This window comes from Myxocyprinus asiaticus, chromosome 24 (genome assembly GCF_019703515.2).
Source record: "Myxocyprinus asiaticus isolate MX2 ecotype Aquarium Trade chromosome 24, UBuf_Myxa_2, whole genome shotgun sequence".
Classification (NCBI taxonomy): domain Eukaryota; kingdom Metazoa; phylum Chordata; class Actinopteri; order Cypriniformes; family Catostomidae; genus Myxocyprinus; species Myxocyprinus asiaticus.
In genome coordinates, this window is record NC_059367.1 from 24,353,381 (window position 1) to 24,377,330 (window position 23,950).

The 23,950-nt window shown below is 39.3% G+C and overlaps 1 protein-coding gene across 4 annotated transcripts in view; it reads left to right on the forward strand.

Moving 5' to 3' along the window:
- grid2 (glutamate receptor, ionotropic, delta 2) overlaps positions 1 to 23,950 on the forward strand; it is a 646,068-nt gene that overhangs the window by 460,858 nt on the left and 161,260 nt on the right. The gene's annotated exons all lie outside the window — the stretch shown is intronic.

A 23,950-nucleotide genomic window follows, 5' to 3' on the forward strand; every position in this document is an offset into this window, starting at 1 on the left:
GGCCGATGTACATAACCAATCAAAAGCTGGGACATACTTTACTGAATTTATGCTCTTTAAATGTTTTTGCATTAGTTGAACCAGATGTTGAAGGAAAATCGCCCAGCATACATGAGAACTCCTTCAATACTGTTTAAAAAGCATCTCATGTGGATACCTCATACCTCATGAAACTTTACTATTAACTATTTTAGTAGATGTTTGACTAGTAGTTTGACTCGCTTTAATTATCAGTCAAGCTATTAGAATAATGATTTGAGAGATCTGACAACAAAATCTGCTATCATAGTGCAGATCATGGGTCTGAAGTGGCATGATCTGAGTGAGATGTAATCTGAGGGTCATTGATTGTCCTTGAGGGCTCCGATGTGCCATCTAACCAGATCTGTCAGACAACAGGCTACACCGCTTTAATGATCCCACTGCCTCCGTATCCACTGAAACCTCACTGCCACCATGCACAAGTTACATTGTCTGATCTCATTTGAGATAATGGTCTCTGACATAAACAAGATATGTGCACTTCCAATAGATGAAATGAATCTTTTAAGTAAAAGTAATTACATTAAAGGTGCACTCAGTATGTTTTTATTAGTGTTTCGCTGGATTCATCCCAGTGGGCCAGATTCTGACACCTGGGCTTAGATGCATGAAGTTTGTTTATTATCTGCTGCTGCTCCAAACCAGAGCTGTTTATCTTTTGTTTTGTTTTTGTTTTTTGACTGTTTATATCTGTCTCATAATATACATATCAATAAAACTAGCATTCTTGTGTTCAACCCCAACACATTTTTGCAAGTGATTGGTGTTTCCTGCTTGTGCTTTGCAGTTGGCTTCTCTATGCCAGCGGTTTGTCGCAAGCTTTCTAACTGTTTGCGCCATGCAGGCTGAGGACAATGCAGTGTTTTGCACAAAGGCAATTTTGTTGTATATGGGTTGTGGCCATCGTGTCTTACCATTTGTCTTCATCATATTTCTCCACTTTCAGTCATTCTTTTTAGACTGTTACCATCACTCTGGTCTGTGCTGTTGACTCAGGCTCCATTGTTGTGTTTTGTCTTTAATATGTAGTCTATAATGTGTATGTTGTTGAATTGTTTGGTTTGCCTGTTTAGTTTATATGTACGTTGAAGTTTGGAAAGTGCATTGAGTACTGGAAAAGTGCTATATAACAAACGTATTATTATTTTTATTATTATTGTCACAGTCTGTCTCCCTAATGTTTCCTAGGACTCTTATTTTGAAGTGTTTGCCAGACTACATTTCCCATAATGCACTGCCCTCATCACTGCCATCTGTTCCCCATCATTCTCACCTGTTTTCCATTCCCTCATTAGCCCTTGTATATCTATATATCCTCTAATTTTGCATTTCTTTGTCAGTTCTTGTTTTTGCTGTACGAGTTCATGTTTGTTTGTTTCACTGTCATCATTAAAAGCCTGCAATTAGATCCAGCGTCTCCCGTCTCATCTCAGCATCTACTTGTGACAATTATAATTATTATTATTGTTACTTATCATTAGAGACCGGTAATCCCACCATGGCGACCCCCTAGACCTGCTCCATGCAGAATAAAAGAGTTTTTTAAAGACCTAAGGAAATCAAAATTAGGGTTTTAGTCCATCAGTATTCTAGTGTACTCCTAAATGTTGACAAAATATACTTTTAGCTAATATATGCATTTAAAATGTATAGTCTTTCACTTATTGGAAAACGGACCAAAAATATTGACTCGTGTTGCACTGCACAGAATTGTCCACTGAGAATGTCACTTCCCCTGCAACTGAAGAGAAAGTGTCAAATCATGGTTCATATGACTTTGATGTAACTAAAGTCTATTGGCTATTTAAAAAAAGACAAACACTTCAATAGCCGCTTTTCCACTATCGGGCCAGAGCTATCAACTGGCCATCCGGGGCCAGTAGCCTCGGACCTCGACCCACAAGAACAAAATTGATATGCATTCCCACCTTGGGGCCAATAGCCCTGCAGCATTGCCCTAAAACCCACCATCAATACGCCACCCTGGTGCCAACGACAGAGGAAAGCTTAAGCTGAGATATCATGTTATCTAGAATATGTGCAAGTCTACCTGCAAGTTCGGCAATCTTGGTGCTGAAACCTCTGACCTGACTCAACAAAACTCAGACTTTGACATTGACCCCGCCTCAATCCCCAACTGGCCTTGTTTGGCCCAAGAGTACTGAAGAAGCCCTGATGTGGCACAATGAAGCCCCGGAATTAACAGTGGGAATGCAACTGGCCCTGGCACGCACTATCACGCCCTTATTTGGCCTGATAGTAGAAATGCTGCAAATATGTCCCAGCTAAACTTTCTGTTTCAACAGAAAATACGTCAACACAAGACTTATTACACTCATCAAGCAATTTCATGGGGCCTTTTATCTTATGTGAGAGTACATAATTTTAAGCATATTTGTCAGAAGTGCTATTCATTTTTTATGTCTAAAACTTTTTGAATAAGGAAAATATTATTGAGTGCACCTTTAAACAAGTTTTCTTTTTAATTGGAGAGGAAAATTGCTTCTGAAGGAGTCAAATTCGTGTTATAACGGGTACTGCTCACATCTCCTTTGGAATCGTATAAAGCAGTGGTTGGTTTTGAGATGGTGATAACAAGATGCCACCTCTCCACATGTCTTTTTGTTGCCTTGGTTTTATCATGTTGAGCAAGCTATGTTTAGTATAAAAGGTACCCGATGCCCTCCCCATCACAATAATTAATGTATTCTTCACTGTTTTAGTTCTTCTTAATGCTCTTTATGAAGTCTTGTGTGTTTCTTTTGTTGTAAAAAACCTCTATTTATATGGGCTTGATTATATGCAAACAAAATGGTATACAGAGAAAGACAGTTCTTTACCTAACAATTATTGTCTATATGTTAAAGCTCCAGTGAAGCCACTTATGTTTAAAACAGCTCTCCAGTTATCTGCTGTGTTTCCCAACATACACAACTTTTCACAATTGAAGCTGACCAGAAAATTAAAACCTGTCTAATATGTCTCCCTGCTAACACATTAGCAGTATTTATCTTAGCTATCTGTGGGGGATGTTCTTCCAGCCAGCTCAAAAGCTCAGAAAACAGTGTCTTTTTTGAGAGAACATTATGATATTGCAATCCACATTTTTACTGTGTCACAAGGGATAGCATAATCACGGCACTCTTGTCATCTGGTCGGTTGTCCAGAACATTTCTCAGTCCCTTCAGACCTGGCTTTCTAATAGCTTTTGTTTCTTAACATAGACTTGTTGCTGGGGTAACTGGTGTTAAGGCGACCCCCGGGGTAATGAGAGCTGCCCATACTTGAACATCCTGCTTTATATTCTGTCACCGGATATAATTTTTAAAGGTGAAGTGTGTAATTTCTGCAGCCCTAGTGTCACCAAACATTATTTAAAAAATAATGACTTTTCAAACAGATTTCATGAACCCAGTCGTTCCATTGATCGGCAAACAGATAGCCCCACCCCATACTCGCACCATTGGTTTAGCCAAAGAAAGCACATTCATTAGAAGCTGGTAGTGTAAATGGACTGTATGCAATGAATTAGAAGAATAGAAAAATGAACTTACATTATTTTGTGCATTAACTGCATCCTTGTTAAATGGGACACACATCTTTTAATTGCATGTAAAGTGTGGTTCAGGATATGGATGTATGCTCCATTAAATTAAATAGAATGTAAGTATGGTTAATAATTTTCATATACTGACACAGAAATCATGGCTAGTATTAACAGTGATTGTATCAGCATTAACATCACTTCTATCGGTCGATTTAGATTTTTAAATATTTCATTAATTTATTGAAACACGACAAAAAATAAACCAAAAATATATAATTCTGAATTCAAATCACACTTCAAACAAAAAAGTATAATCAAAATAAAGAAGCGTTAAACATTTTACATTCTCCAGATTCTTCCACTGGCCCCATTTTCAGTGACTTAAAAATCACTCTAGACAACAAGTGGAAAAATACCAATACAAAATTAGACCATAAACACAATTGTGTAAATATAAACATAATAATAATAATAATAATAATAATAATAATAATAATAATAACTGAAAAATAAACCATGACCTATAGATAGTGCAAAACAAATTTCATATTTTTTTTTTAATTTAAAGGCTATTGTCAGGGACAAAGTTTGATGTTCCAACATATTTTCAGAGTTTGGTTATGAACTTTATTACCACCTGCTGGTGAAATCTCCACACTGCAAATGCAGTAACTGAATTTGGACTTGGCGCTGAAAACAAATGTGGTATAAACATCTTAGCGCAATGACCTGTTTTTCAAGAATGCAAATTGCACTTTGCGCCACTTCATTACCATACAATTACACCCACAGTGTGTGCGTATACACCCACAGTTATTGCAAACACTCCGACCCACACCCACTTGTGCTTTGCACTGGCACGAAAATTGCGCTTAGAGTTAGCGCTCTTTCGAAAAATGGATAAGACGTAGCGCACTTTTGTAGCGTGTAACACTGCATTTTGCCTGCTTATGAAAATAGAGCCCTGTAAGTCTATTCTGCACAGCCTCATTGTCATTCTAGGCAAAAAATTAAAGATGGCACTACTGTAAATAAGGTCCATGTTTTTGATAGCGCAACAGAACCACAGTGTTTACACTTTTCATCAACCTACGATGGCTTACTTATAGTTGTTTATAAGGTGAGAACAGGAGTATTTTAACATAGAAATTACACACATAACCTTAAATTCAGTAATTCTAATGACCACTCTCCTACACTCTCCTCTGTAGTCTAATTCTCATTCAACTGCCCACATGTTAAGATACACACTTACATACACAGAGACGTACACTCTCTCCATGTTGATTATAGTGGTTCAAAGCAATTTGTTATAATTACTTTTACCAACATGCAAGAATTAGTTTTCCACATCATTAAATCCATTGGCTACATTCAGCTCACCTCTCTATATATGAACACATCTAAAAGCTTTACTCTGCTGTACAGAGTGCTGGGCTTTACAGAGTAATTGCTCGATTAGACATTTTGTCTAATCATCCCTGCTGAGGTACAACATTTTCTGTTGTTTTGGACCTTCATTGAAAATGTATTAGAGAGCATTCGGGCAGTCAGGAGGAAGATGTGATTGGGTTCACAGTAATGAAAGAGCCCACTGAGCCAGAAGAGGTTGGAAAATGTGCGGAGCAGAAGAAAAGGGCATGTCGCTTAAAGCAGAGACAGACATCACTGGGAACAGTGGGAGAGATATGAAAGGCTGTTACCTGTCACAGTGGAGGTTAACATCCAGCGCTTAACTTCAGCTACTCATTAACTATGTAATGCCTTCAGCAAGTACCAAGTTAGTTAAACCTTATGCACACTGTTTCTACAGTAGATGTAGCTTATGTAGCTCACTGTAAAATAAACAAAACAAATAAAATAAAACATCTTAATCTAGCCTGAGCTGGTTTGTAAGCAGCTTTTTTTAGCCGGGTGGTTATGGCCACAGTTGTACAGCACAACTTTAAGTGTGTTATACGAGTATTCGGAAATGGCCCTGGCACGTTTTTAAATGGGCTATGTGTATTAATGTGTTCGCCGATGCAAGTGAAGGTTGTAGAAGTGCCTGTGTTAAATATGTGAAAACTGTACAGTGGGAAAGATATCCCCCGGGTCCGAATCCCCATTTCCCCCAATTTTCCATTCCATTAGGTAGATTCAGATGTTCTTTGAGAGGAGCTGTCTTGGCATGTAGGGGTTGAGAGAGCGAGAGCGCGAGAGAGAAAGCAAGACTATTATTGATTTGTCCTGCTTTAGAGCCACACTTTTTTGCACATTTTGTCTGGACAACTCCCAGTAGATTGCCAATGTGTTAAATGTCCTGGGTCTCTCTTTTCAGCTGCAGCCCCTCTTCAATTTTCTATGACTAGAAAATATATTTTGTATTATCAAATTGTTAAAGGAGGAAGAGATTCAATAGGTATGGGAGAACAGCTGGGCATAGCTGAGCTTTTGTTCACTGGAGTCCCATATTTACTTCTTTGTTCCACACCAGTCCTCACTTTCACTTTTTCAACTCTTACAGAGATCTATTACTTTTTTCCACAGCCAAATGTGTATTCTTTCTTTTGGGCTCAATTCTCTCTTGTCCAGACATAGTATTTGGCTAGATGGGTGTAATGGTTCAATGAAATGAGGAAGCGGGGAACAGTGATTCCAACTCGGGTGCGTCACTTTTATTTATAAATTGTCACGTCTGCCTCAAGCGTGACAGCAAAGCTTCATAACAGCCGACAGCAGCCAACACACACACACACACACACACAGCTTGTCAGCTGGGTTCTCTCTCTCTCTCTGAGGTTTTGGGCAGCCTTTTATCTCCCCGCCTCTCACTGTGAACGTAGAAATCACAATTAGCAGCAATTCATCTCAGGTGAAAACCCTTACCGCTTCCTCTCCCCAGATGAATGCTCGGCCATGCCCTCACCCCCACAATGGGTTTTTGAATGTCTCTCAAATCTAACATTATACAAATTTTAGATCACAATCCCATTCGTATTTATGAAATCAGGTTATAATATAAATGCAATGTCAGGTTGCGCCTCTTTTGAGGTAAAAAGTGAATGACTTAAAGTTACACTTTTGCTTTGCACAGTTTGAACCGCCAGCTTAGTATAGTAGTTCTTCATGGAAAAAAAAGTGCACATGAAGCTCTCAGTTATTGCACATACATTATCTACTGGGTGCACGGTGTACTAAGGTCAGAGCAGAGAAAAATATCCTTCCAAGTGTTATCAGTGCAGTGTTTGTCTATTATTTAAGTTATAATTTTCTTGCATTGAAGGCCTCATAGTTTATTGTTTTTGTGATAACTACTACAAAATAATAAATGTGATTCATAGATGTTTCACAAAGTCACAAAGTGCAATGAAACTGAACAGCATTGTTAGTTTATAGGTGCATTTACTCCCATATACTGTGCAAATGTACACAGTCAATACATTCAACATGGTTGTCTTGCTGATTGGTACATTGTTTTTCAAACTGAAACAGCTTGCTTTTAAAAACATGGCACTCATGATGCGAGACACTAAAACAACAGCGAGGCACAGCACAATGATTAAATACGTCTGTCTGGCGCATCTGTACATAGACCAGCAATTAAAAAAAGCACAGATGGAATGCAAGAACGCATCCAGTGTGAACGGCCCCCAAGGCTGTCTTCAAAAACAGCTGCGAGGTCATCAAGTGAATCAACTCAAGGATACTTTACAGAAAAAAGACTTGATTTTGCAAGACTTTTTTTAGTTGTTATTTTTATATTTTACATAGTTTGCACAACTTTGTGTAACATTTACAGAGAAATCGAAACAAGTTTTTTTTTTTCACACACATTTCTCCATAATGTGATCGCATATTCTTGTTATAAAGATAAATCTGAAATCTTTCATTTTTGTTCATTATTAATTTATGGCTGTGTATATAGCATTGGCATTGTTTCTGCACTGTATAGTTGCAGAGATAAACATCTCTTGCTCTCCCACAGGATGAATGTCCCCGTAATATAGAGAACTGTAGTCCTCAAAGCCGAGGTGTTTGTCAGCGTCTCTGCTCCTCTGGAACAAATATCTGTTGTGACAATGGAAAACATCTTAGACCTGTACTGAACGAAACATTCGTATTTAGAGGTGGAATTACAGAGTGCCAAACCCCTGTGATCATTGTTTATTTATGATGTTATTTTACCAAGAGAAAGTGAAACTTTGAGAGAGAATACAAGGTTAAACATTGCTGTTTGTCTATAGAGGGATGTTACAAATTCACACACACTCACTCAATAGGCCCTCTCCTGTTAATGCACTTCTAATGAATGCTCCTCACTCCACAAAACACAATACTGTTACTTTCAATGTGTTGTGAGCACATCAGTGTTGTGGAAGCTACTTTGAAACTGTAGTTTGACAAGCTACAAGCTAATCATAATTTAAAGTAGTTAAGCTACAGTCAAGCTTCCCTTTTGAAAAAGTAGTTAGCTACACTCCAAGTTACTATCAAAAAGTATCTAGCTACATTGAAGCTACTTAATGAGGTAATATTTTTACAATGTTACTATCAAACCAATAATAATAACAAAATTAATCATCATCGTTATAATTAAAACAGAAATAGACATTAGATATAGTGTGCTATATTACAGACTAGTTAATCAATTTAAAATGACAACTAGCATTACTCAATGCTTGAAGCAGCATTTCTACATTTTCTTGTGTAGCTTGAATGTAAATATGGGATCCAATGCATCTCTAGACTTTAAGTATTTACATGACCTCACTAGTTGAAGTTTCTCACATTGGCCTTTAAAAAAAAAAAAGTAGCTTGCTGTGACAGTACCATGGTATTTTTTATTTAAGTTATGTTACTATGTTAAATGATACACTAAGGTATCAGAAGTATTTTTAGCTATATCTATTACTTTAAGGTGCTATATGAAATCAAACAATTTAATTAATACCTTATTTCTATGAGATTCGTTGTGAGACTAATAATTTTATGACTGTACCCATGAGTAGACCACTTTACTGAGTTGGGACTCTGCTAGTGAAACTTTTTTTATTTTTTTTTTCTACTCCATAACAGATATTGTTTGATTTCCATTAGGCTTTTAATGATTTACGTAATCTTTACGAATATTTGAAGTCAAACAAGGCCAGTTTATTTATTGAACATCATCCATACAGAACATTAAACAGGAGGAAAACTTTGTCCATAATTTTTCCATACATCTTGGAGGTCCAGACTTTAAAGCCCTTTATTTACTTGCCCTTATATTTGCAGTGTAATACCATAAGCAGGTAAGATAACTACTTATTACTGTGGTTACATCAATGTAGCTAGTCTTTAGACTTTACCTCATCAATGTTGTTTAGCCATTTGAGATGTTTGATTTCCTCCATAGCATTTTTAAGTAGACAATTCTGAGTAGAATTCTAATGGGTCGCAATAGTTTTGTGGTAAGCATCAAGATATCAAGGGAAGCACTGACAATGCTCGCGCTTCAGAGATACGGTAGGATTGAGCAGAGCGAATCATGCGAGTGGTTTTGTGATGGCTCGCGCAAAATTCGCGTGAAAACCAGGCTTGAATCACTCGTGTTTCAGATGAGGAAGCATATTTATCGCTTATAAAGCTCCAAATGCTAGATGAATATCACAAAATTTGCAGGAAAACCGCTGTAATAACCAACATTTACTTAACTCCCGCTTCAGTCCCACTCAAACACCTGCAATTCCAAACAAACATTCAGGGAGGTATAGGTGCTGGCCAGAGATCTCCAAATGGGGACAGAATCTCCAAAAGAGGGCGGGGTTACTCCAGAAGGGGGCGTCGCTTCCCCTCATGGTTAGGGTTAGGGAAAGACTTAGGTTAGGGGCTCTTTATATCTTTGCTGGCAGTTTGGAGCTCCCACCACTTTTTGGAGCTCTGCCTGCAGCTATATCCTTCTCAAATCATTTGGGGCTCTACCTAGCGATGCCCCTGGATGGCGGTAATGCACTGTCTTAGTTTGTGATCTGCCGTTACAAAGGAAGAAGAAAAAATATGCTGCCTGATTCTGAGCAGCAGCCAGAATATGCTGCAAGTTCGTCAGACGTTTTGCCAGTAGAAGTTTGGCTTCTACGCAATAAAAAGGCTACTAGTTATAATCTGACCAAAACATGATGTAGCGTTTGATCGCTCTAAAATGCTACTTGCTTGAAAAAGTATTTTGCTTCTGGAAAAGCTATGCTGTTTTTAACGCAGCTGAGCTACTTTCAAGCTACTGAAAAATGTAGTTAAGTTGGTAGCATCGCTACTTGTAATTAGCTTCTCCCCAACACAGGAACACATACTGTTTTACTTAAAGCCTCTTGGATGCTTGAGCATCTTACTTGTGCCTCTGGGATTTGGGCATGTGATTTTCAACTGATCAAGTTCCACTGATATGAGCAAACCCAATGCATCTCTGGGGACTTAGGCCCGAAACATACTAGGTATGCATGTTTATCTGTTGTTGTATTCCAAAATGTGTCAGAGTGCAATGGTATACAGGTATACAGTGTCATTTTTGCATAACGCAAAGCGTTGCATTGTCAGTGTTGCTGCAAATGGCATTATAGCGGGCATTAACATAAATTGTCTTCTATCCTCAGTTTTCTTTTTCAGGTCAACTACTGTGATGGTGCAGCTACAGTTTGAAGAGAATCATGCTGAGCGAATTAGATTTGTAAAAAAATGTTGTAGCTAGTTACCTGGGTAGTGTTGCACCAGCTGTGCATAAGGTCTCACATAAGTTGGGATGTAAAGTTCACACTAAGGGCTTAGTAAATACTAGTTAGTTTGTAACTAAGTCAGTGCTTAATTTGGTAGCACCACCTGTTCTTAATGCAAGACTTAACTAGTAGGTCGTAAGCTCTCTGTAAAGTAATGTGAAGTCGCATAATATGAAGTTTATTTGTACTGATCCAATAAGCAACCTTCAAATTTGTACACTAAACTGTTAAAAAGCCGTGAACTTCAAGTTGATCTTGTTACGGTTGATGTTCAAACCTTGTTTGCTCATGTAACTGTCAGCTGTAATAAATTATATCCCCATTAAAATATGATACGTAATAAAAGTAGATTTGATAAATAGTATATTTGCCTTATGTAAATAACAATATATAGGAATTGGTATCTAAAATAAATAACGGGTGATAAATAAATAAATAAATAAAACAGGCTGGAAAAAGACATTTATTCATTTTAATATCATGTATTTTGAATGTGTTGAAACTTGACACCAGGTGACGCACCTTGAAAACTGCACTGTTAAAACGGTTTCATGCTGAAGAGCCGCATAAAAGTAATTTTTTTCTCTCTCGTAAATGTAAACGAGTGTAAATATCAACATGTCGAAAGGATTGAAGCCTGTCACGCAAAACATGAGCTCATTTATGTCATAAAATATCAGTCTGCTTTTTTATTCCATCTGTTACTCCTGGTTGGAGGCTGCCGTAAATATTTAGTTCATACGTAGGGTTACTTGCTACCTAAGTTTAATGGTGCAATGCTCAAATATTTAGTCGTGCGTAAATTGTGACTTAGTGTCCATTTACGGCACAACTAGGCTAAGTTGTAACTTACGTATAGCTGGTGCAACCGGACCCTGAATATTAACACATCCGGTTAAATTACATAGACATTTAATGGTAAATCTACACTCACTGAGCACTTTATTAGGAACACTATGGTCCTAATAAAGTGCTCTACATGGTCTTATGCTGTTGTAGCCCATCCACCTCAAGGTTCGACATTTTGTGCATTCTGAGATGCTATTCTGCTCATTACAATTGTACAGAGTAGTTATCTGATGTACGGTAGCCTTTATGTCAGCTCGAACCAGTCTGGCCATTCTCCGTTGACCTCTCTCATCAACAAGGTGTTTCCGTCCGCAGAACTGCCACTCACTGGATGTTTTTTGTTCTTGGCACCATTTTGAGAAAACTCTCGAGACTGTTGTGCGTGAAAATCCCAGGAGATCAGCAGTTACAGAAATACACAGACCAGCCCATCTTGCACCAACAATCATGCCACGGTCAAAATCACTGAGATCACATTTTTTCCCCATTCTGATGGTTGATTTGAACATTAAATGAAGCTCCTGAGCCATATCTGCATGATTTTATGCATTGCAATTCTGCCACAATTTTTTATTAGATATTTGATTAGATAATCGCTTGAATAATAGGTGTACAGGTGTTCCTAACAAAGTGCTCAGTGAGTGTAAATCTTAATTAATAAAAAGCCACTTGTTTCTCTTTAACCATAAAGAACATAAAGAATTTTCATAAAGATCCATAGGTGAACGAATCCTTTGTTTATTCTTTGCACAGCGTTGTTTATAATTCATTGAGGGTGATGTCAAGGAAGGTTAGTGTTTGGTACAGTAGGTACAGTAAGCCAATCATCAACGCTATTTGACTAGCTGAGTTCTCCGAGGTCAAGAATTTCAGGGATTTGCGCAAACAGGAGAAATAGCACCAAATGAATACCTTAGCAGAAAAAAAACATCAATGCATTTTGTCATAATTTTTAGGCAAACTATAAGAAGCCTGTTCACCAAATCAGTTAGCCTTATTGCCCCCTTGGGTACTGAGCTTTGTCACCAAGAATGCACGTTAAGTATGTACAAGACTGTGCGTTGGCCAGGTTGCTGCCTGTGTGTTGCGTCCTTTCAGAGTGTGTTATGATTTAGTGTAACCATTTACATCTGATGAATGAATGATATGTATTAATGATATGCCCTGAATTCACTCAAGCAACATGGAACGATCTTTACTTGTCTGATTGCTATAGAAATATGGCATATGTTGCGTAATACTGTTAACAATGTTTAGATGTTTTATGTGACAGATGCATTCACAGTGATGCTGTATCTTATTGAAGTTTATCTCTAGTCATACAGTAGGTGAGTGTTCCAGGTCAAGCCCTCCTGTAGTCCTCCAGTAGAATTACAGCATGTAAACCAGGGGGATTATGGCAGACAGTGCTGTTTAGCCTTTGTATGCCTCTGTGGATCAGGACAGCACATTCCCATGTTCCCGCTCCAGTCGGATTAACACAACCTCTGCGAGTTTAGTTTCCCTTCTCTCCTTCTTCCTTAGTTCCTGGACTTGCCAGATGTCTCGCTCACTCTCTCTCTTTCTCATTTTTGTTCTTTCACGTATCTGAGGCTTTGATCACCGCAGGCTCCTCTGCTGCCTGATGGTAATTGCCAGGTGCTGATGAAGCCATCGGAAAAAGCTAGTGTGTTCCACAAGCGCGATGTCTAGTTTTCTAAAGGTCAAGCAAAGGTGTGAAAGTGACAAGTGTTTTCATCAGGCATCAGCTAAGAAAACGCCTGTAATAACTGTACTGTTGATTCAATGCCGACTCTGAGACATGGACGTGAAAGGTGTAATATGTCAGAAAGGCTCATAAATGAGAGGCATGTGCTGTTTGCTTTCCCGTTCTTCAATGTAATGCCCAGGGCTATCGTCTGCACAGGACAAAAAAAGCATGAATCGCATGTCCTCCACTACTTTCCCCTCCAGCCCTGACTCGTTAATACACACACGCCTTTAATCATTACATTCTAATACACCTCATGGTTTTAATCTGTTATTCATGAGTAGAGGGGAAGAAAATGAAAAAGAGAGAGAAAGGCATCCACAATAACCCAAAATCCAATAATTGTCTCACTCCTCTACCATCACGCTAGTAGTAAGGCTAATTAAAGTGCTTCTTGGTATCAGGGTCAGTGCTCTTTTCAGGTGCTCCCTTAGGGTAGAGATGGAGCATCAGCACGCAGTTAGACAGCAAAAGCACATGACGGCTTACTCTGTGAAAAAGCACTTAATCCACAGAAATAAAATATTCAACAGGACTGCATCATTATCTGCTGGCAGGAAATAAGGCCTGCTCCCTGTTTTCAACATCATACTGGCTTTATGATGTGGGCTAATCCCATATACAGAACGTTTTCTCATGACTGCATTAGTATGTCCTCGAGGCCCACTGTCTTTGGCCTCACACAGTGGAAAAAGAGGAGATGCAGAGTCAGGATGCCGCCAGTCTTTTCGACTCTCCTGTTCAGCCACCTTATAATGCTGGGACTTAAGGGCTGCATAAACTTTAAAGCTTCTTTAAATATAAAAGAAAGACACATTTGCAGTCTTCTCTCTTCTCTCCATGTTTGTCAGTCTCTCACTCACTTCCTCGTTCTCGCTGGAAGGCATGTTGTTGGAGAAGGCTGAGTCAGTCCACACTCTGTCAATGTTTTAATAGGATGAAGAGGAAGTCTTTCACAGTTGCCCTAGATAGTGCTTTAGGGGGTGATAGTTTGTACCCAGCTCTAATTTTAATGCAGTCGTAAGGAGGGAAGTACACTCCATTAAAAGTCTTTGCGTTTGCCAAATGTGAATTCCAATTTTGCTTGAAGTGCACATGATTTTTCACGCAAACAAGTACATGCATGTTCATGTGTGTCTATAAACAGAATGTCCTTTCAATATCACTCTAAATTTCGGCTCATGTGCTTTCCATTTAATTTTGGATCAGATTTCCATTCATAATATCTGCTGGATCTAAAAACAGCAGGACAGTGAATACAGAATAGCCTTTATTAGGGAGTAATTTTTGTTGTTTTGTTTCTAAAAATTATCTTCCTATTATTAATTATTAATAATGGTCATTCTAGATGTTAGCAGAAACATGGTCTTTCTGGGAACTTCAAAAACGAATGGACCCTTTTCACAGACTGTGAGCATAAATCTAGCAAACTTTTTAATCTTTTTAATTATTTAGTGTTAATTTATAACATTAAGCCCTAGGTATACTTCCGTTTTCAGCGTCTGTGTACAGTCGAACGTGAGCCTGTCAAAGTATACTCCATATAACTGTGCACTCATTCACAGGCGGTTGACGCTTGCACGCTACGAATGCGATGAGACACAGGACTATTTCTCTTCAGGAGCTTAGACGCATAAAGATGTCTTTATGTTCCTTCAGACTCGAGTTATACAAATGCAGGTATCTCCAAACCTCCTCACACATGCGCTATTGACCTGCACATCCACTGTTGTTGTTTTCACCTTCAACTCCTGATGTTTAGCAGCGATTACATCTTCTTCTTAGCAATTCTTTGTGACAGCAATGGCTCAAACATGAGTGTTGCCACCTTGTGGACCCACTAATTAGTGCAAATAACTCCAGGCACATGCGCATTCTGCGCTTTCAAAGATGTGCGGTTAGAAAAATCGGGCTGCATGCGTTTAGTGCTCGCGCACTTTGCTGATGACTAAATTTGCGTCAAGCGTCCTGGTCTGACCGAATCATACTTTGGGCTTTATGCTTTGTGTTATATTACCCTGGAATTAGATTAAAAAATATTAGTTACCCCAGATGTGATGGGGTTTCTAATACAGCTACTGAGGGAGTGACAGGAAATGTGGCCTCTTTCTCTCTTCTGACTATCATAATCCACCGCTCTCTACTTTTTTTTTTCCTCTTGTGGTAAGTTGTGAAAATGTAATAGTGGATTTTCTCTCTTGCTTTTGGGGTAAACGGGTCAGCAAAACATTTTGCTGTGGTCTCCCATTCACCGCTATACAAGTTTACCCTGCAGTAGTTTACTTCCACATTCCAAATACGGATAAAAGGGTTTTAAGCTCTAGACCCCAATCATATTTCTAACCATTCTCAAAGACCCTCTCCCCATCCCACCATCACAGACATTTTACCTAAACATAATTGGCTGCATACAGGTAGCTAATTATTGATATTGGAATTGGATTTCTTGACTTATATTTAAAGTCCCAAAAATAAAAACCAGACACAAACCAAAATAGCTTTACTTGTATTTACTATCAAAAACATTAATAACTTTTATATTAAATTAATAGTAGGTGTCAATTCATTTCAAAATCGTATTGTCAATTAGCCTTTTCTTGCATAGCCACTTTGTTTCCCCTGCTTTTATAAAATAAAATAATTGTATTTACTAATTTCAAGACAATTGATTGACAGTTTGTTTCGTTATCTATTTAATTAGCTTCTGACCGTTACATCAAAGCCATCTCATGATGTTTCAGGTCTCTGGCCTATTATTTTATGTCATCTTTTATTTTTTTAAATGCATACACAGTTGTACCAATACTATTATTATTCTAAAATATTTTTAAATGGCCCATGCAAATTCTGTTTTAATAGAACTACCAATCGATTTCAATAGAAAATAAAGTAGGAAACTTTATACTGTCTGAAGTTTAGCCTCATGTTCTGAGATGGCATGCAGCTTTTAGTGTAGATGCAGTGTTACTTCAATAACATGAATAACTAGAATATCCACTACAGTATGTGATCGTGCATTTGCATGCTAAAACTTTCCTTGGAATTGTGCAGTTTTTCGAGCGAGTGCTGGTGTACCTGTTTGATACATGAGAAGAACAGATGAAAAATTGTGCAGTTATATTTCTGAAAAACATTGGGGTCTTTATGTGCTCATAATTTTCCAGTCTAATATTTTTTTATTATTATTATTGTTTTTAATCATTTATTAATGAACTAATTGACTTTGTTCACAAAGTTTTATTAAAATGGCACAAGCATTCACCTCTCTGAAGCTCTTTGCTGTGTTGGAAGATGAAATATTAAATAGATTGGCTTTAGTCCAATGTTATTGTTAAATATAATATTGTTTATTCAATCATTAGTTCAAAAGAATATTTCATTTTGAATGATAATTGTGTTTACGAAACATATTTTCATTAATTTACTCACTTTGTAATTATTTTAAAAATGTGTTTGTTGCATCTATAATTGTCAATCTGAATTTACTTAAAACTCTTTTACTCTACAAAGTGTAATTATAATTTATCTTAGGTAAAGCACAATAACCTCTGACATAATCATATCCTACTTCAATTAAAAAGAGAATGTCTGTTAGCCGTGCTGAGGAAAACTACATTTTCAGTCAGATGAAAACTTACTCAAATTAGAAATAATGTATGCATCAGCTCCTTTGTACTTTATCAAAACTGTGCACGCACACACACACACACACACACACACACACACACACACACACACACACACACACACACACAAATGTTGGGTTTTCATGTTTTATAAGGACTCTCCATAGACATAATGGTTTTTAAACTGTACAAACTTTATATTCTATCAACTAACCCTAACCCTACCCCTAAACCTAACCCTCACAGAAAACTTTCTGCATTTTTACATTGTCAAAAAACATAATTTAGTATGATTTATAAGCTATCCTCATAGGGATTACTGATTGTCCCCACAACGTCAACATTTTATTTACTATCCTTGTGGTGACATTTGGTCCACACAACGTAGGGAATACCTGGACACACACACACACACACACGTGCATATATATACTTGTGATGACCTCTCATTTATGTGTTCCAATTAAATACTGTTCATAAATTAAGCTAGTTATAGTTACCACACCTTAACATTGTCCATTGAAGACAACCTTTTGCAATTTTTTAAGTTTAATTAAGACATAATTTTATGAACTTGAGAAGACTTAGAAGTGAGGAGTCAATTTTAAGAGGTATATTAGTCATTATATTAGTGCGGACATTTTCAGTAATTTGGCCTTCACAGTAGCAAAACAAACACATAAAGTTGAATCTATACCCTAGTTTAAAGGTCTATTTTCTCGCAGGACCCAATTAGATTTGTTGCAGTGTGGGACCAAATTTCTGTAGATGTACGCAGGATTGGATGGTATTTTTAAGAATTGTGAGCGGTAGTGGGCAATCTGAGAGTTGTTATTTTGTATATTTTGAAAGACATATGTGAAACACAGTTCTCAGTTCCTTGTAGTGTTTGGAAAATCAGTTCATTTGAACTGTTTGTGACAATGAATAAGTAAAAAAATCCAATTAATTGATTCTATTAAGTCATCATGCAAAAGTGATCCATCCAAGCGAGCATTCAGTGGCCGGATGTTTGGAGCAGAAATGATCAGCACTGAAATCTTTGTCAGTGAACAACTTACTGTTAAGAGATGGTTGTTTAAATAATTTATTATTCCAGCAATACAGTTTTTATTTATGTTTGCAACATATTTACCTTTAATCAAAAGCAAAGACAAAATTGGGGTTTAATGTAAACTTAAGAAGCAGTCATCTGTGCAATGAGATTTAAGTTATGGGACTTAATGATATCGATATGCCATTTCCTTCTGCATTCAAGCTAAGCATTGTTGTTCTGCATAAGGATGCGTCATTAGCCTGGCATCCAGAGGAACTGAACTCAGTAGTTTCTTTTCATTTAAGGTGTAACTTTTTCTATTGATAAAGGAACTGCCCAGCCAAAAGTGCAGACTGAACTTTGATGTACAGCCTCAAGCTCATGAGTCCTTTCAGCACTCCCTAGTGTACTGTGTCACAACCCTGTAATCTCCCAGCCCTAATTCAGCCAGTCAGTGTGCAAGCTGAGTGCATGCAGTACAGGCTCATATGCGCAAGTGTATTAAGCCCTCTCCCATGTCATCTCTCAAGTGGCGGTGGGAAGCCTGCATATAATTCTTTCTTGTTTCAATGAAATATCAAAACAAAACAAAATTCACTACAATTAAATAAACTTCCTAGCACTACAGGGACATTCTAGGAGAGTATGTTGGCTCTCTGTGCACACTCACAGGACTGCCCACACAGCAGCAGCTGTGCTTCATTATTTTATGCGTGGTAAATTAGTCTTAACCTGGTACCAGTCCTTTAACAAACACAAATCTGGGGCCTGGGTAGCTCAGTGGTAAAATACGCTGGGCTACCACCCCTGGAGTTCACTAGTTCGAATCCCAGGGCGTGCTGAATGACTCCAGCCAGGTCTCCTAAGCAACCAAATTGGCCCGTTTGCTAGGGAGGGTAGAGTCACACGGGGTAACCTACTCGTGGTCGCCATAATGTGGTTCGTTCTTGGTGAGTTGAGCGTGGTTGCCGCGGTAGATGGCGTGAAGCCTCCACACACGCTATGTCTCCGTGGCAACGTGCTCAACAAGCCACATGATAAGATGCATGGGTTGATGGTCTCAGACGCAGAGGCAACTGGGATTCGTCCTCCGCCACCCGGACTGAGGCAAATCACTACGTGACCACAAGGACTTAAAAGCACATTGGAAATTGGGCATTCCAAATTGGGAGAAAAAGGAAAAAAACAAAAAAATAAACACAAATCTGCAGTTCCCTATCTGTCACTCACTTGATGTGTCAATGTAGTGACACTAGGGGTCGCCCTTGGGAGCCCCAAACACCTCTGATGTTTGAGAAAAGGCCAATGAAAATTGGTGAGTGGAATTTGCATGCCACTCCCCCGGACATACAGGTATAAAAGGAGTTGGTGTGCAACCACTCATTCAGATTTTTTCTTCGGAGCCGAGCAGTGTTGATGTATTCCACTGCCAATCCATTCGCCTCTATAGAAAGCAAGCGACCTCCGCGGCTGTTGAATTTCACGCTGCATCACAGTGGTTTCTCCCCCTCTAGCACAGATAAGTGTGGAGAATGCCCCTGGGTGCTTCGACAGCACACGTTGAGCACTAAAAGAGTATATTTCTCCCTAAAAGAATATATATTCCCTAAAAGAGTGGGCACTGACGGAAAGCGTATTTTTAAAGATGCCTTTCCGGTTATGTGCAGTTCATGGTTGCCTCAGAGCATGTTCAACCTCTCATTCGGCACTCAGGAGGAGGATGAGATCTCAATAGCAGTATCAGAGAGCAGGCTGCTTCACTCCGATGCGGAGGACTCGGCTGGGCTTCTGCCTTCGGGTGTGGTCGCCCAGTCTGAGGCTGGCGCCGAGCGACAAATGTCACAGCGCGGGCTCTCGGGCAGGCGATATCCACGTTGGTGGTCCAGGAGCGCCACCTTTGGCTCAACCTGGTTGAGATAAGGGATGCCGACAAGGTTCGCTTCCTTGACGCCCCCATTTCCCAGGCTGGCCCGACACCGTCGAAGACTTCACGCAGCAGTTTTTGACGGTAAAGCAGCAGACCGAGGCCATTCAGCACATCTTGCCCCAGTGTGGATCAAGATTGCGCACCCCGTCAGCCTGTCGCCGCAGCGATCCTCCTGCGGCAGCAATATCGGCTCCACCGTGGCCTGAGCCATTTCCACACAATTACCTCCCCATCAGGCAGGGTGTGTTCTCCATGGTGTCTTTTTCCAAGGACACCTACCCCGACGCGAATAGGTTTTGGCCCCAGCTGGAATCAAGCGAGTTCTTTCTCCGGGAGAAGAAAGAAGAGAAAAGGCCGAACCAGCTGGTGTGGCCTGTTCCCATTGTGGGCATGTCTGACCCCCCCCCCCCTTTATGCTTTCGGGGGGCGCGGGTCCATACGACGTGCACGGGGTGTTGGGAAGGTTATGATGGGGCCAGTGCACTTGTTATTTGGCACGCAGTGGCCTGCCTGCACCTGCACCACCGATCCATGTAACACAGTTCAGCTGGTTGTGGCATTTCATATAGGGACCCCTAGTGTCACTACATTGACACGTTGAGTGAGTGACATATAGGGAACGTCTAGGTTACTGTTGTAACCCCCATTCCCTGATGGAGGGAACAAGACATTGTGTCCCTCCTGCCACAACACTGAACTACCCGCTGTGATCGCCAGGACTCTGTCTCGGCTCCTCAGCATAAACCTGAATGAGTGGTTGCACACCAGCTCCTTTTATACCCGTATGTCTGGGGGAGTGACATGCAGATTCCACTCGCCAGTTTTCATTGGCCTTTTCTCAAACATTAGAGGTGTTTGGGACTCCCAAGGGTGACCCCTAGTGTCACTACATCGACACAACGTCTCGTTCCCTCCATCAGGGAATGGGGGTTACAACAGTAACCTAGACGTTTTCCAACTTCCTGTTGAACTCTTCGAGTGGATGAAGCTAGTGGAAATTAAACACTGTGAAATATGGTGGGTCATGATAGTGACATCCAGTGTTCAGAGTATGAATTGAAAATAATTTCTCAATAGCAGGCAAAATTCTGTTCTATTTCTAAAATCTCTCATGGGCCACATCAGAGCAGTCGGCAGGCCACAGATGGTAATTGTTTAAAAAACAAGGCACAGTTGCCTCCCAGGTTTCAGATGTTTACTATAGACATTAATGAGAATTCACGAAGAACAAATGGAGACATTTGCTTAAGTCTCCTGCTTCTCAGATGTTTCTCTTGAGAAAAAGGCCCCAGTAATCTGACATATGTCTCCTTAAATGTTTCAGAACGGATCTTAGTAATGAGATTGTTTACATGTACACCAATACACTGATAAAGAAAATCAGCAAATAAAAAAATAAAAAAACTGATGGCACAGGAAAACCACATTTATATGAGACTTGAAATCATCGGAATATTCTCTACTTTTTACAGTATGTCAAATTTTAACGTGCATCGTGAGTGCACAAATCGCAGCGCCATGCCTACGACCGTGCGCTACATCTTATCCAATTTTCGTGAGAGCGCTAATTCTAAGTGCAAAGTGCAAAGCACAAGTGGGTGTGGGTGGGGGTGTATGCTTGCAAACTGGAGGTGTGTTGTATGTAAATGAAGTGGTGCAAAGCGCAATTTGCTAATCCAGCAGGTGGTAATAAAGTTCATTTCCAAACTCTGACAATATAGTAGAACATCAAATTATGTGAGACTTGTGTCTCTGCAGAACAAAAATGGGCTTTTCCTAATCCGTCGGCATTTTCAAACCATTGAGATTCCCTACTTTTATTGGATAGTTTAGAAATGCCCATCCTGGGAATGGACTATATAATAGGACGCAGATGGTGCCAGAGAAGAACCTCAGAATTAAATTGTACATGACCCAGCCCATCAGCGCTTTGTACATGAATTTCGCCAAACCCACTTGCACCTAGACTTAGAGCATATTTGTACGAAAATACCAAAACTTCCTGGCCATTCCCACTGACTTTGCGTGTAATGCTATCACTCCTAAAATAGGGCCCATTGAATAAGTCACTTAGAAATCGAGCTAATGGCAATTTGTATGTGTTTGTCTCTATTTTTGTTTCTCCAAATGAATTTTAGGAGAAACATCTGAGACAAAAAGCAACATAATTAAGAACTACATTATGGCTCCTGTGCTATAAAAGAGAAAACTCTGAGCAATACAATTTTTCTCTGGGTAGTTATGTAGAGTTGAGGAGAGAGTAGAGCGATATTATCAAGACACCTTCTTGCTCGTGGTCTTCACTTTGACCTTCCTTGTCTCATCTCTGCACAACAGAAAAGTGTCCCATCAACAGCGTAAGAGGTTATTGATACGCTCCCATTACCATTGTCTAAGTCGCTCATTTCAACGCATCACCTTTTAAACTGTCTGCTTGCTCTCGCTCTGCAGAGTGGCAGCATGTATATCTGATTATAGTGAAGAAAGCCATTGCATGAAATGCAGAAATGTCGAGAGCAGTCGGCGAGGTGCCCGCACACAAATGGAAATGTGCAGAAAAGAGCGAGGCATTATGGGATGCTAATGGTATCATTTTCTTGCCGGAGAACCCAGAGAAGCCTACCTTTTTCCGATTCCACAGTAGCAAATGAGCTCTTATCTGTCCCTCTGAAGATAAGAGCAATGCCTCTCTCTTTTTTCCATCTCTTTTGCGGTCTTGAAATTTACTGTACTGTCTCTCGAGATGATGTCAACTCTACCTAACTGTAAGGAGATGACAAACATTGTGCTGCTGGTTTAAGATTCAGCATGCAAAAACAAATTTCAGATGACAGAGGCATTTCCTGTCACACCATGGCCTCAAAAACACCCCTGCTGAAGCTGTTGAATATACATGCAGCTCAAGAATGACAGTTCTGCTTCAGTGATTGTGAAGAGGGTACCTCATAGTGTTCTCGAGTTTGAGTGTTTGCAAGTAGGTCTGTGGTATTGCTCAGTGTCCCCAGAAGTCAACATGAAGAGTGACGTATCCAGAGGTCGATAGATGTGTCGATGTATGCTGATGCAGTCCACAGCAGAATTTCAGCCATGCTGCTACATGTATTCCCATGCTGGATACAATTTTATCGATTAGACAAGGTTTGAAATTCCTCACCAGCACTTAGCATTCCCTGCTTGTTGTAAATATAGCTTTTATGAGTTTATGTAGTCATACTCAAGAAGATCTTTATTGGATATTGCGGATTCAGCCCCCATGCACAGTGCCAAAGTTTTATATTATATTGTCCCACAATCAAACCATAATTACTCATTTTAGAAGTGGATGTGACTCATATTTGCTTTGAATCTGCTTTCCAGGGTTGCTCCTCAAACCCAGTCTAAACCTAGAGATCAATAAGGAGACACTTAAAGCACAGCAGTGTCTTTAACCACAAAATGTTCATTCAAAACATTCCACTTGTACTCGTTAAATAGGAAATGGACTGATAATACATGTTTAATGGCTGAAAATGAAGGTTGATGGACTATTGAGTTCTGTCGTTTTAAAAATGTATTGGAGTAAAAGATACAGGGACAGGTTCTCATTTCTGTGCACCAGACAGTGATCTATATGGAGCCGCCATCCTATCAGAGCAACTCTATCAGCAATTACACCAGAAGTGTCATTTTATAGCAGTATCGAAACACCGTCCAGTTCAAACGAATCAATATCTCTTGTTTCAGCTTGAATTTATGATCATGATTCAGGCTCATCCTTTCTCACTTTCAATCACATGTGCATATCTCTTTGCATTGTATGGATAGAAAGTTCACATTCTATACTTGGGACCTATTGAAAGTGAAGTGTCTGTCTGGTGAGCTACTTGAAAAAAGAAACATTAGAATAAGATCTGTGGGTGTATTAAATTGTCAAATTTGTATTTTGGACCATACGGCACCATGAATACCTGGCTGAATTGATGATAAACCGCTAAAGGCAAAGTGTGTATGATAAGAATGAATAAATAGTCTCAAAGGTTACTGGATTTGCACTTTTCAGAGAGCTCAATAAAATATTCAAAGTATATTTTAGTTGCATTTGTGAGATGATAAATTGAATTGATCGTGTGAATACACAATACATAGTATTGTAATAGCAATTTCAGGCCCTTTAATTGAACCAAATCGAAATCACATCATGGCAGACTTTGGTGTATCGGTGAACATTGGATTGCTGGCTAAGAGAATTGACATAAGATTGTACTGTGATGAAACTTGCGATTTACACCCCTAGTAAGCTGGTACTGTACTTCTGATTGATTTGAAAAGAATGAACTTGAAATTACTGCCATGGGTAAAAACTCTCAGGGTGCCTCTGAAGTGAAAAGTTACAGTATGCAAAGGCTGTTTCATCCTAGCCGCCATGGGATGGAGTGTACCCTGTCTAATCCCAGTATAAATATTAT